This window comes from Dromiciops gliroides, chromosome 1 (assembly GCF_019393635.1).
Source record: "Dromiciops gliroides isolate mDroGli1 chromosome 1, mDroGli1.pri, whole genome shotgun sequence".
NCBI lineage: Eukaryota > Metazoa > Chordata > Mammalia > Microbiotheria > Microbiotheriidae > Dromiciops > Dromiciops gliroides.
Genome location: NC_057861.1, coordinates 500,496,921 through 500,510,924, shown reverse-complemented (window position 1 = coordinate 500,510,924; position 14,004 = coordinate 500,496,921).

The window sequence follows — 14,004 nt, the reverse complement described above, 5'->3', positions numbered from 1 at the left end:
TTTATAAGTAGTAGGAAAGTAGACAATAGGAGAGAGTGAACATAAGTGACAGAGTAGGGATGATAAAGGGGACAATCTGCTGGAAAAGATAGGATGGAGTGGTGTCACTTATGCATGTAGAAGGGTTTATTTGTCAAGAAGAAGGACCACCTTATGTGAAACAAGTGAAAGTAGAGATTCTGGAGATGTAAATTGAGGAGGAGGGGAGAAAGGAAGCTCATTTTTTTTCCAGTTAAATATGAAGCAAGGTTCTCAGCTGAGAGGGGGATGGGAGAGGGAACCATAGGGAAGAAAAGTTTGGGAAGAGCTGCTGTTGAGTGGAATAGTCCATCAAATATGGAGGTATAAAAGGATTATTTTATAGCAGTAATGGCCAAGTTGAGATCATATAATGTTTGTAATGGATCTAGTCAGCATAGTTTTGTGTTTTTCTCATTTCATTCAACAGTATGTGAGTAATAGCAAAGGCAATGGATGGTGGGAGTAATCCAGTATAGAGGAATGGCACAGCAAGATTGGGGATAGGTGGGGCAGATAGGTGGTGCAGTGGATAGAGCACCAGCCCTGGATTCAGGAGGACCTGAGTTCAAATCCGACCTCAGACACTTGACACTTACCAGCTGTGTGACCCTGGGCAAGTAACTTAACCCCAATTGCCTCACCAAAAAAAAAAAAAAAGATTGGGGATAGGATAAGGGGACAGGGTATTCAAGAGAAGACAGTATAGAATTGGACTAATTCAGCAAAGGGCCAAAATAGGGAAGGGAAGCGACTATAGCTGATGTAGGCATTATGGCTTGGGAAAGAACTAAGGAGTCAAGGGATTGGATGGCAAAGTGAAGCATAATAACATATTTGGGGGTTGAAAAGTAGAGGGAGGGGTGCAGTAACAACAGATTATGGTCAGATAAGGGAATTTCAGAGTTCACAAACATGGAAGTGGAACATTTGTGGGTGAAGGCAAGATCAAGAGTATGACCATCTCTGTGTATATCCAAGGTGGGGAGGAATACTAGGTCTTGTGAAGTGAGAAAGTTGTGGAATTAGGCACTAAGATGTTTGAGGAAGTATCAATGTATGTTGAAATCCCCTAGTATGGGGGCAGGAGTTGGAGAGGAGAGAATGACTATGAGCCAGGCACTGAACTCATTGAAGATAGAAGAGAAGTATCCTGGAGTTTGGTAGACCACATCTACCAAACTTTTAATTAGGTAGTAAATATCAAAGGAGAAGCTAGTGCAGTATGGAGGTAGAGGGAAAGCCTGGAAGTGGCAATGGGGAGCAAGTTATATTCCTACCTCCTTACAACCTATGATGGGGATGGAGGGAGGAAGGGGATGAGTGAAAATGTAATCAGTTCTGGGAAGGTTGGCCAAAAAGGTTGTGTCATCAGGAAGGAGCCAGGTCTTAGGGGGAGCTAGAAGATGAAAGGAATGGGAAAGGACAATATTTAAAATGAAGGCATTTATTATTTATACAACATATATTTCAGAAAGCACGGTGTGAGGGGTAGGTAGATTTAGAGTATAACATCGGAGGGGTGAGATTTGAGGGAAATGAGAATAAGAGAGTGGACAGTGGAAGGGGAAGGAAAATGGGGTTTATACAAAGACAGATGGGGTTCAGGATCACTGGGATAGGGAGGGTATGCCTTGGTGGGACTTTGTTAATCATTACTGTTAGTTATTACAGTAAAAAAAAATTCAGCTTTTCATTTGCATTTGGCATGTCTTTATTTTTGAGATGTTCTTGTAAACAGCAGATTGTTGGGTTTTATTTTCTTGTCAATTCTGCCATGCTTTCATTTGATTGGATTATTTAATCTATCTCTTTTAAAGTGACTGTCAGGTTTGCCTGTTCCCCATTTAGTTCTTTCCCATTGAATTCTATTCCCTTCCTCTTTGAGTATCCTCCTATTTAAACTATTTTGATGTTCCTCTATTTCTATGGGCTCTATCCCTACTCTCATTTTCCTGGCTCATCCCAAGGTCTTTGAATTTATGCTAATAGGGAAGTTAGGGACTCCTTATATGGAGACAACTTCAAAGAGAATAAAATGACTATCATTCCTAGAGAGTTAACCTTTCATTTGCCCAAAGGCAGGAAACTGGGTAACTGAAAGTCCCTTCTATTTTCATTATTTTATGATTCTTGACCCAAGAATTGATTCCTTTGGAATGGATTGAGATATACTATGCATCTAAGCCTTGGAAAGAGTCACCAGCTGGCAGGCTCTTTTTATTTGGCCCTTTTTTCAAAGCAGTCCCTAATGGATTGCACAGTGAACCACACTGCTGTTTGTGTAGCCTTGTTTGTCTGGGCCTTTTCACCCCTGATTTTTCCAAGGGAAAAATTGGCATGGAAACGTGACATACATAAGTCCCAGAACCAGGGTGGCTTTGAAAGCAAGAGCTCATGTGTTCCTTCATTAGATAATTGTGACCATAAGGAATGCTTTTTAGAGAGGAAAAAAAGGAAGTTTAAAGTGGAGGAAGGTTTCTGGGTCACCACAGAGGCTGGGGGTACTGTGCCCATTCCCTTTTCCACTAAGGGGCCCTTCTGTCCCTGGACCCAGGCATACAGTTTTGGATTAGATTTCCTTCTACAGAATATAGCCTTTAATGAGAAGGGTTCTCTGTTCTCACATTCTTTGGTTCATTAAGTTCCACACTCCAGAATGCCCAGGGATGAATTTACTGATGGTTCCTGTTCTAGGGCCTTCCAAAAAAGAAAGGGTAAAAAAGGTACTCAATATGTAATATGAATTAGGTATGGAGTAAGTAATATACGTTTACATACTCAAAAAATTCTGAGCACAAAAGAATCACATGCATGAATTAATAGGACAGGATTCAATAACTTAACTGGTGCCATCTGCTAGGAGAATGATATTTAAACTCAACAGAATTAAAACAGTTTGTGGAATTCCTGGTTAGGTATTTTGCATTTCACCTTGGCTCTGCACTGTCTTACCACTCTTAACCATAACCTTCTCTGAACTTCTTACTCAGACATTTTTACAGTCAACTACTTCTACATTTTCTGCAACCAACCATTCTTTTCATTGGGCTTTTCCTCTTACAAGATTGCCTACAAGTCTGGACTTGTATACTTCAAAAACTACATTCAGTCATCTACAGAAGGATATATAAAATAGAAATGATTTCCAGGGGCCTAAATACAAGTTCACCTTGTAAAGTCCATGTTCTACATGGTGAATGGGGGCTGAGGGTAGGAGGAGGGAAAAAGTAACAAACATATTCCCATCTCCCTTCCATTATTTGATACATGGAAGTCAAAGTGAAGAGACTGAGCCAGATTCTACCTCTATTTTGGATGATCAAAAAACTACACATGGTTTAGACAAAGTCAGATTACCACACAGTTAAGAGTTTGGTCCCCCAAAGTTTCTATGTAGTTGTCTAGAATGAGAAATGGTCCCATGCTTCAAGGGTTTCAAGGGAGGAAGCAAGTGTCACCCACTATAGAAGAAAGAAAAAAAATCTTTAAAAAGAAAAAAAAAGTCTATATTATGCATGATCATAGGGGCAACTAAATGGCTCAGTGGATAGAGCACTGGGCCTGGAGACAGGAAGACCTAAGTTCAAATTCAACTTCAGATATTTACTAGCTCTGTGACCCTGGAAAAATCACTTAACCTCTGTTTGCCTTAATCTACTGGATAAGAAAATGGCAAACGACTCCAGTATCTTTGACAAGAAGACCCCATGGGTCGATGGGGTCACAATGGGTCAAATGTGGCTGAATGACTGAACAACAACAAAGTATGATCTCATATATGAAATGAAGTTAGATTTGTGGCCATATTCCTGTTGGTCAAGTGTTCTCTGTGAGGCACAAAACATGCAAAAACCACTAGGATTTTTCCCATTGTGGAAAAATAAAGAAAGAAAAGGGAAAAACCCTCATGATTCTCTAAATTCATAAGATCAAAAATCTAGAGCTAGAAGGAATCTCTGAGATCATTGAGTCTGACCCCCTCAGTTTGATGTAGGAGGCAAAAAGGGGTTAATAGAAAAAACCTAAGACCCAGCTCTAATACAGATATCAGCTCTAAAAGGGAGTCAGATCCCAGTTAATGGATAACTTATGTTAGGTTCTCATACCCAGAGTGATCAACATCCATAATGGACCAGAATGGGTCAGGTCAAAATAATAATAAAGGAAAAAGACAACCTATAGAAATTCTAATGAAAAATGATTATATTTTGAAACTAGCCATGGGAATCAGAAAGAGACATGCGCAGAAAAGGCCAAATTTGTCCCCAGATTCACCTTATGACGTGTAAACCCCCAAAACACACCTCCACAGAAAAAGGTACCCGCCTAGGGGGTTGGCTTAGGACCCCCAGGAACTCCAAATTAGGATAAGCCCTCCCTTGTAACACCCCTAGGTGGAGAATATTATAATGAGAAGGACAGGCCCTCCCCTGTACCTCCCCAAGGTGAAGATTATTATAATGAGACTGATAATCAATTTATCCATAATATAAATATAACTGTTTTTCCTTTCCTTATTTGAGAGATACCTTTCCAATACTCTGGTTTTCTCCCTGTGGTCACCCTCAGTATTGCAATAAAACTTGGTAAACTGAGTCACTGAGTGTTGTAATTCTTTTGGGACGACTCAAAATCAATTTGACCCTAAATTCCAGCCCACATCAAGTTTAGAGATAAAAGAATTGAGACCCAAAGAACTGGTAAATGTCCAAAAAGAGATTTGAACCCATATCTTCCTGCCTTTGAGTCCTTTCCTCTATCCTCTAGAATTCATTAAGTGAAATTATGGAAGGTTTTGTTGGGAGTGGGGGGAGAGTGAGTGGTAGTCGCATGGGTCACATGGCTAGTTTTTGAATACAGTCAATAATGGGGTGGGGAGGGAAGTACTGCTCTGTCTTTAAGCCTTCAATTGCTTTTCCAAATATTTATGTAGTCAGGACTACATGACTCCTGACTTTTAGGATCCTGCAACCTCTGACTCTTTATCCATTGTTCTATATACACAACATGATACTGCTTTCTGGCAGTTTGATTGTAATAATTGCTAGCTCTCGACTCTAAAATTATAGAACTATTTACCTGTTATTCAGGTATGAAGGACAGCAAGTAGATGTCATCTCTAGCTAGTCTGGCCTGGGACTCCACATTATTCTTCAAAGAAGTCATAGAAATGTAAGAATCAAGGATTTGCAGAGAACAATCATTAGATTATAAGCTTCTTGAGGGCCGGTACTGTCTTTTATATCTTTTTTTTATCCCTGGCACAGTGCCTAGAACATAGTAGATGCTTAGATGTTTATGGAATGAATAGAGTAAGCCTAGAAAATATATTTTCATTTATATATGATGATGGTATATACTATGTATGTGTTTTGTGAATATCCCAAGTGACTCTAAGATGCTGCTGTGGCAAAAGCAGCACATACTAGGAGTGTTTCTTCTTGTCTTCAAGTATATAGAAAAGCAGGCTGTCAACTAAATAATTAAACAGGAAGGAGTTAATATATATATATATATATATATATATATATATATACACACACATATATATATATATACATACACACACACACACACACACACACACACACATATATCTTGGTCAACAAATGGCATTACCTCAAATCACAAGCCAAAGGGTCTCATTAGAGGTTAAGATGCATGTACATGCTGGTTTTCTCAAAGACTTTAATATCCTCACTTCTCCCTCGAAAGTAATCATCTGCAAAGCTTTTAGACTACTTCCTATCTCAACACCAGAAGCCCTTGTGGCTTACAATATAGCACTGGTTCCAATTCATTAATAGTCTAAGGATAGGGGAAGCTAGGTGGCACAGTGGATAGAGCACCGGCCCTGGAGTCAGGGGTACTGAGTTCAAATCTGGCCTCAGACACTTAACACACGCTTACTAGCTGTGTGACCCTGGGCAAGTCACTTAACCCCAATTGCCTCACCAAAAAAAAAAATAGTCTAAGGATAGAGAAAAAAGAAAATGGGATATTGACCTGAAATATTAAGACTCATGGAAATCTCAGTTTCTCTCTCAATTTCATACCCACCATGTGTTTTGGAAACCTCATATTTTCCCTTGACCAATCTTATTCCTAAGCCTGATATGGGCAAGCCATTCATCTACAGAGGTCACATTGTTTATTAAAGCTCTATACAGTGAAAAAACCACAAAGTGTCACATATAGAAAACTGTAAACAAAGTACATCACCTGATTGTATCTTCTCCCAGACCTCCTCCCAGCCTGTGGATCTTGGTATTGGTTAATGGAAAGAATTATGGGTTTCTAAGCCTACCAGATCTTCTCTGAAAACAAATAAGGAAAATAGGCGAAAGTACCCTGAGGTTGGGATTGGTCTCTGAGCCTGATCTCACCAGTGGCTGAGGTTTTATAGCAGGTACCAATCTTACCTTTTCTGTAATGGGGTCTAAAAACCAATAATTTGTTTTGTTACCATGAAGCCTTAGTCCGGTCTCCCTTCAGAAGGAGGGAGTCCTCCAGTTTTGCCACTGCTGCTCATCAGAATGTTTTCTAGCTTGGGGTATATCAGTAATGGCAGCCCAAGAAATAGCAAATAGTGAGCAGCTGTGGAAAAATAGTTATTAATAATTGATTTCTTGGGTGACTTAGGGATCAGTTCTTTCTCCCCTCTACTCCAAAAAGTCGGGTTCTCCTTAAGAGATTTCATCAAATCTCCTCTAGGACCAACCTGCCTGGATCTCCACCCAGTCTGGGGTAGAGATAGATTCTTTTGTCTAGATAGCCCAAGTACTTACTGATGAGTTTAAGCCACACATATATGAATGGACTTTGCCCTGATCAGCTTGAATGGGGGTCCTGCATTCTTCTCTCTGATGTTGTCCTTGGACTTCATTATAATATAGCCATGTTCAAGTCATGTCAACCAATAGATTTGAATAATTCTAACCAATTAGATTTGTTTGATGTATAATGACCCAATTAGATTATCCCTCTTATTGAAAAGGGATAAAAAACTTGGACGGGTAACATGTTGGCTCTCTAGGACCACATGGTCTCTGTCTCTCTGTCTCTGTCTATGACTCTGTCTCTGTCTCTCATTTGGGTAATGTCTCTCTGGGGAACCACTTGTACTTTGGGAGGTTCTTTTCTTCTACTTACAATAATTGGCATGCTGAAGCTGTCTCTCTGCCTCCTCTACCATGCAGTCTTGGGAACATAAGAAGTTAGGGAAACATGTGGTCAATCCCTTACTGACATAATATTGATAAATTAATTTAAGCTTATCCAAAACTTTTGTCTATAGTAATTATTTAAATGTCACACAACAAAAAGCTGTGTTATTTGAAATATTGGGGGGAAGCCTGTCTCTGTTCTGAGTTATTGGGAAACTTAGCTGGGGTTTCTAATATATCGATTGCTATGTATAACTTAGAGGCCATTGCACCAGTTTTGGCAGCAAGCATTTATTAAATCATATTAAATGTTAGTAAAGAGTTGGCCACATTTAACACAAGGTGAAAACCCCCAGCATCATAGAGATAGAGCACATGGCTCCAGATTTCAGAGGTCCTACATTACCTAGAGCTAGAGAGAAAAAAGAGCAGGGGACAAGTGGCTGCCTCCTTCAGCATCCCAGCCCAAGGGAGTGTAAACCTCTTGTAGAACAGAGGAGAGGTGGCTCTTGTACATTGTTCAAAGCTAAATGTTTGGCATCATTCAATTCCATTGGTTGATGGGACCTGAGGGTGGTCCATACCCAAATGAGCAGTACTGGGCCAAGCTCAAGGTCTGAGCTTTGCTCTGAGAACAAAGGCTTTCATGTAGGTGTGGTTTATATTGTCTACTGAGGAAATCTGATCTCCAATGTAACTTTGGGGCTGGTTCTGAGAAACCAGCCAGAGTTCCTGAGTGGAGGTAGGGTCACTGCATCTCGCCCAAAACCCATTATTAATAATGATTTTCTCACAAAGCCAACAGCAGCCTCTTGATTCACCAGTAGTAACATTACATAATGGAGTGGGATAGTGAACTGGAAATCTGTTCAAAGATGAGAAAAAAGGTAACTAAGGGATTGGAGTGGGTCAGGTACATCCAGAATAAAGCTTCCTTTTCCTTCCCAGGTATCTCATTGGTTTCTTTCTCTGTCACAATTATGGGAAAAACAGGGGCCATTAGATGCACCTATTACAGATAGGATGGAAAAAATTATATAGGCATTCCAAAGGTTTACAGAACCAACAAAAATAGCTGGAAATTATAGTTGTTCTCAGGTCAGGATTAGCCTTACAAAAGTAGGTAGAGTATATAGCTTCCTACATTGTAACAGATAAAGATGAAAGAATTTAGATCTGGAAGGAAGCTTAGAAATTATTTAGTCCAACCCTTAATTTTGTAGATAAGGAAACTGGGGACCAGAGAGGGGAAATCCTTTGTCCATCACACAATATGTTAGTTCTGAGCAGCTAGTTGGTGCAGTGGATAGAGGACTGGACCTGGAGTCAGGAAGATCTGAGTTTAGATCCAGCCTATAGGGGCCAAATTTATTATGGAGAGAGTTAACTGGGTGGCTTGCCGTAATATTGGGGTTCAGAAATGTGAGATTTAAAATTGGATATTAGATCATAAATCTCCCCTCTTTAACCTTTCTCTTAATTTATCTCCCAGACTAGTAAATGAAAGAAGCTTCTGGTTTTCTAGTTAGAGCTTTTATTGTATGGTAGTTACCAGGTGATGTTGATTAGAGGGATAGGAAAGTAGAAATACAAAACAAATAGTCTTACATCTAAGTTTAGTCTATATTCCGTATAAAACTCACCAAAACCCAAAGCCACCGTTGGGGAGAGAGAGAGAGAGCCGGGCCGAGTCGAACTCCAGTCAGCGTCTGTCTGTGCAGCGCAGTCAGGAGACCAGCAGAGCAGGCAAAAAGATCTCTCACTTCCGTTCTCTCCTTGCCTTTTAAGCTCGCACCCCGGAAGTGGAGTGCTAGCAGGCTGACTGGTGTGCGTAGCTCATGCCGTTGGTCTCCTCCCTGAAAGGGTGGTCCTTAAAGAAAAACTGGCATCTCTCCATTATCGCTAAGCGAGTGTTAAAACTTTTTACCACAGAAAATAATGAGAGACCTCTAGGTCCAAAGTTTCCTCCCTTGCAAACTGCCATTTTTAGTTATTTCTCCTAGGCTAATAAGAAAGGAGATTAACAGCCTCTTTTCCACAAACAAACCAGGTTTTATTAATGGGAATAAATTAACAACAAAGGTGAAGTTAATAAAGCCGGGGACAAGGGAATAAGGGAAGAAAAAAATGGATAAGCTCCCTAGCTCTAGCAAAGACTGACTCAAATCCCAAACTTGCTTCCAGCTCAGCTAACTTGAAGAGCTGGCCTCACTTCTTTTTTTTTTTTTTTTTTTTTTTTGAGATATTTTATTTTTTCCGTTACATGTAAAGATAGTTCTCAACTTTTGTTTATACATGCTTTACAATTTCAGATTTTTCTCCCTCCCTCCCCTCCCTCCCCCCTCCCCTAGACAGCAGGTAATCTGATATAGGTTATATCTATATATATCTATACATATACATATAGATATATATATACACACACATATATACACATAATAACATTAATCCTATTTCTGCATTAATCCTGTTACAAGAGAAAGAATCAGATCAGTGATGCAAAACCTCAAAATAGAAAAAAAAAACAACAGCACCCAAAACAAAAGAAATAATATGGTTCAATCAGCATCTATACTCCACAGTTCTTTCTTTCTTTTTTTTTCTTGGATTTGGAGATCCTCTTCTATCATGAGTTCCCTGGAACTCTTCTGTACCATTGCATTGGTGAGAAGAATATAGTCCATCACAGTAGGTCAACACTCAATGTTGATGATACTGTGTACAATGTTCTTCTGGTTCTGCTCATCTCACTCATCGTCAGCTCACGTAAGACCCTCCAGGTTTCTCTGAACTCTTCCTGCTCATCATTTCTTACAGCACAATAGTATTCCATTGTATTCATATACCACAACTTGTCCAGCCATTCCCCAATTGATGGGCACCCCCTCAACTTCCAATTCCTTGCTACCACGTAAAGAGCAGCTATAAATATTTTTGTACATGTGGGTCCCTTTCCCCCTTCCATGATTTCTTTGGGCAAAAGACCTAAAAGTGGGATTGCTGGGTCAAAGGGTATGCACAGCTTTATCGCCCTTTGGGCATAATTCCAAATTGCTCTCCAGAATGGTTGGATCAGCTCACAGCTCCACCAACAATGCATTAGTGTTCCAATTTTCCCACAGCCTCTCCAACATTTATTATCTTCCTTTTTTGTCATTTTAGCCAATTTGATAGGTGTCAGGTGGTACCTCAGAGTTGTTTTAATTTGCATCTCTCTAATCATTAGAGATTTAGAGCATTTTTTCATATGGGAATAGATAGCTTTGGTTTCTTCATCAGAAAACTGCCTGTTCATATCCTTTGACCATTTCTCAATTGGGGAATGACTTGGATTCTTATAAATTTGATTTAATTCCCTATATATTTTAGAGATGAGGCCTTTATCAGAAGCACTGGCCTCAAAAATTGTTTCCCAGCTTTCTGCCTCCCTTCTAATTTTGGATGCATTGCTTCTGTTTGTACAAAATTTTTTTAATTTAATATAATCAAAATCATCCATTTTGCATTTTATAATATACTCTATCTCATGTTTGGTCAAAAACTGTTCTCCTTTCCAAAGATCTGATAGGTACACTATTCCTTTCTCTCCTAATTTACCTATGGTATCACCTCTTATGTCTAAATCATGTATCCATTTTGACCTTATTTTAGTATAAGGTGTAAGATGTTGGTCTAAGCCTAATTTCTGCCATACTATCTTCCAGTTTTCCCAGCAGTTTTTGTCAAATACTGAGTTCCTATCCCAGAAGCTGGAGTCTTTGGGTTTATCAAACACTACATTACTAGTGTCATTTACTACTGCATTTTCTGAGCCTAGCCTATTCCATTGATCTACCATTCTATTTTTTAGCCAGTACCAGATAGTTTTGATGACTGCCGCTTTATAGTAAAGCTCCAGGTTTGGTACCGCTAACCCACCTTCCTGTGAATTTTTTTTCATTATTTCCCTGGATATTCTTGATTTTTTGTTTTTCCAGATGAATTTTGTTATTATTTTTTCTAGCTGTATAAAATAATTTTTAGGTAGCCTGATTGGTATGGCACTGAATAAGTAAATTAATTTAGGCAGTATTGTCATTTTTACTATATTAGCTCTGCCTATCCATGAGCAATTGATATCTTTCCAATTATTTAGATCTGATTTGATTTGTGTGAAGAGTGTTTGGTAGTTGTGTTCATAGAGTTCCTGGGTTTGTCTTGGCAAGTAGACTCCCAAGTATTTTATATTACCTACCGTTACTTTAAATGGAATTTCTCTTTCTATCTCTTGCTGCTGGACTTTGTTGGTCATGTATAGAAATGCTGATGATTTATGTGGATTTATTTTATATCCTGCTACTTTGCTAAAGTTGTTAATTGTTTCAAGTAATTTTTGACTTGATTCTCGAGGATTCCTTAAGTATACCATCATATCATCTGCAAAGAGTGATAGTTTTGTTTCCTCCTTGCCTATTCTAATTCCTTTAATTCCTTTCTCTTCTCTGATTGCTAAAGCTAACATTTCTAGGACAATATTAAATAATAGGGGTGATAATGGACATCCCTGTTTCACCCCTGATCTTATTGGGAAGGCCTCTAATTTATCTCCATTGCATATAATACTTGCTGATGGCTTTAGGTAGATACTGTTTATTATTCTAAGGAAAGCTCCCCCTATTCCTAAACTCTCTAGTGTTTTTATTAGGAATGGGTGCTGTACTTTGTCAAAGGCTTTCTCTGCATCTATTGAGATAATCATATGATTTTGGTTGGTTTTCTTATTGATGTGGTTGATTATGTTAATAGTTTTCCTAATGTTGAACCAGCCCTGCATTCCTGGTATAAATCCCACCTGGTCATAGTGTATTATCCTGGTGATCACTTGCTGTAATCTCCTTGCTAATATCTTATTTAAGATTTTAGCATCAATATTCATTAGGGAGATTGGTCTATAATTTTCTTTCTCTGTTTTTGCTTTGCCTGGTTTTGGTATCACCACCATATTTGTGTCATAAAACGAATTTGGTAGATCTCCTTCTTCACCTATTTTTCCAAATAATTTGTATAATATTGGAATTAATTGTTCTTTAAATGTTTGGTAAAATTCACCCGTAAACCCATCTGGCCCTGGGGATTTTTTCTTAGGGAGTTCATTAATAACTTGTTCAATTTCTTTTTCTAATATGGGTTTATTTAAGGATTTTATTTCCTCTTCAGTTAACCTGGGCAGTTTGTATTTTTGTAAATATTCATCCATTTCATTTAGATTGTCAAATTTATTGGCATACAGTTGGGCAAAATATTTCCTAATTATTGCTTTAATTTCCACTTCATTGGTGGTAACATCACCCTTTTCATTTTTGATACTGGTAATTTGGTTTTCTTCTTTCTTTTTTTTAATCAAATTAACCAGTATTTTATCTATTTTATTGGTTTTTTCATAAAACCAGCTCTTAGTTTTATTGATTAGTTCTATAGTTTTTTTGCTTTCAATCTTATTGATTTCTCCTTTAATTTTCAGGATCTCTAATTTAGTGTCTAATTGGGGATTTCTAATTTGTTCTTTTTCTAGCTTTTTAAGTTGCATGCGCTGGCCTCACTTCTAATAACTCACCACCTGGGATCTGTAGTTTCAATGGGAGTCAGCTGTGCAGTCCCTCTCTGGTAGCTCCCAAAGCTCACCAAAGGGAAAGTGAGAGCTTCTCAGAGCCAGCATTCTCCTTTCTCCTTTCTCCTTTCTCTCTCCCTCCCCCAAAGAGGAGGTCCTTCAAGCTGGTTGGCTGAGAGTGGTCCCCTAGTGACATCAGTAGTACACCAACATGTCACTCAGGGATGGCCAGGTGTGGCTACAATCCAATCATCCCCAAGTAGCGACTTAGTCAGTTTCTCATTCTCATCCAATTCAAACAATACTAAATCAATCAGGTGGGGCCCCTGGGCATCTGCTAAATTCCATTATTTTAATCACAGCCTCAGACACTAGTTGTGTCACCCTGGGTAAATCACTTAAACCTGTTTGCCTCAGTTCCTTCATTTGTAAAATGAACTGACAAACCACTCCACTATCTTTGCCAAGAAAACCTCAAATGGGGTCACAAAGAGTTAGACATGACTGAAATGACTGAACAATAACAAGTTAGTGCTGAAGCCAAGACTAGAATCCAGTATTCTTTGTAAGAAGAATAGCAGGAAAACACCCCTACCTACTACATTCCCATTCTATCCCATTAGTATGGCCTACCTCAATGCCTTCAGTCATACCCGTAAATAGTAATTATTTTAAGTTGTATTCTTTACATGGCACTCTTTAAGTATAGAAATACATATGGAAGGCACAGTATCATCACTCATACTTGATTGTATATTAGTTTTTAAATTACTTTCCTTTGTGACTAGAGAGAGCCCAGCTGTTGGAGAGGGCAGGAGATCTGGAAAAGGAAGATTCATAGAAACAAAAACTCAGAGAAAAAAGAGGGAGAACACCTAAAAGCAACTAGAGCAAAGTTACATAGAGAGGAGGCAGCTAGAACAGAGGGAATGCTAGAACAAGTCAGGAGATCACTTCTGTTCTACCTTTCAATGTGCTGTGTGGATGTAGTTCTGAATCTGTGGTGAAAGTCCCTGGAAAGAATAATTTTCCTATCTGGAAGGAAAGACCAAAAGATCAAGAGAATTATTGTTATTGCTGTTCCTTCTTTATTCTTTTTTTTTTGGGGGGGGGTGGCAATGAAGATTAAGTAACTTGCCTAGCATCACACAGCTAGTATGTGTCAAGTGTCTGAGGCTGGACTTGAACTCAGGTCCTCCCAAATCCAGGGACTGCTTTATCCACTGCTCC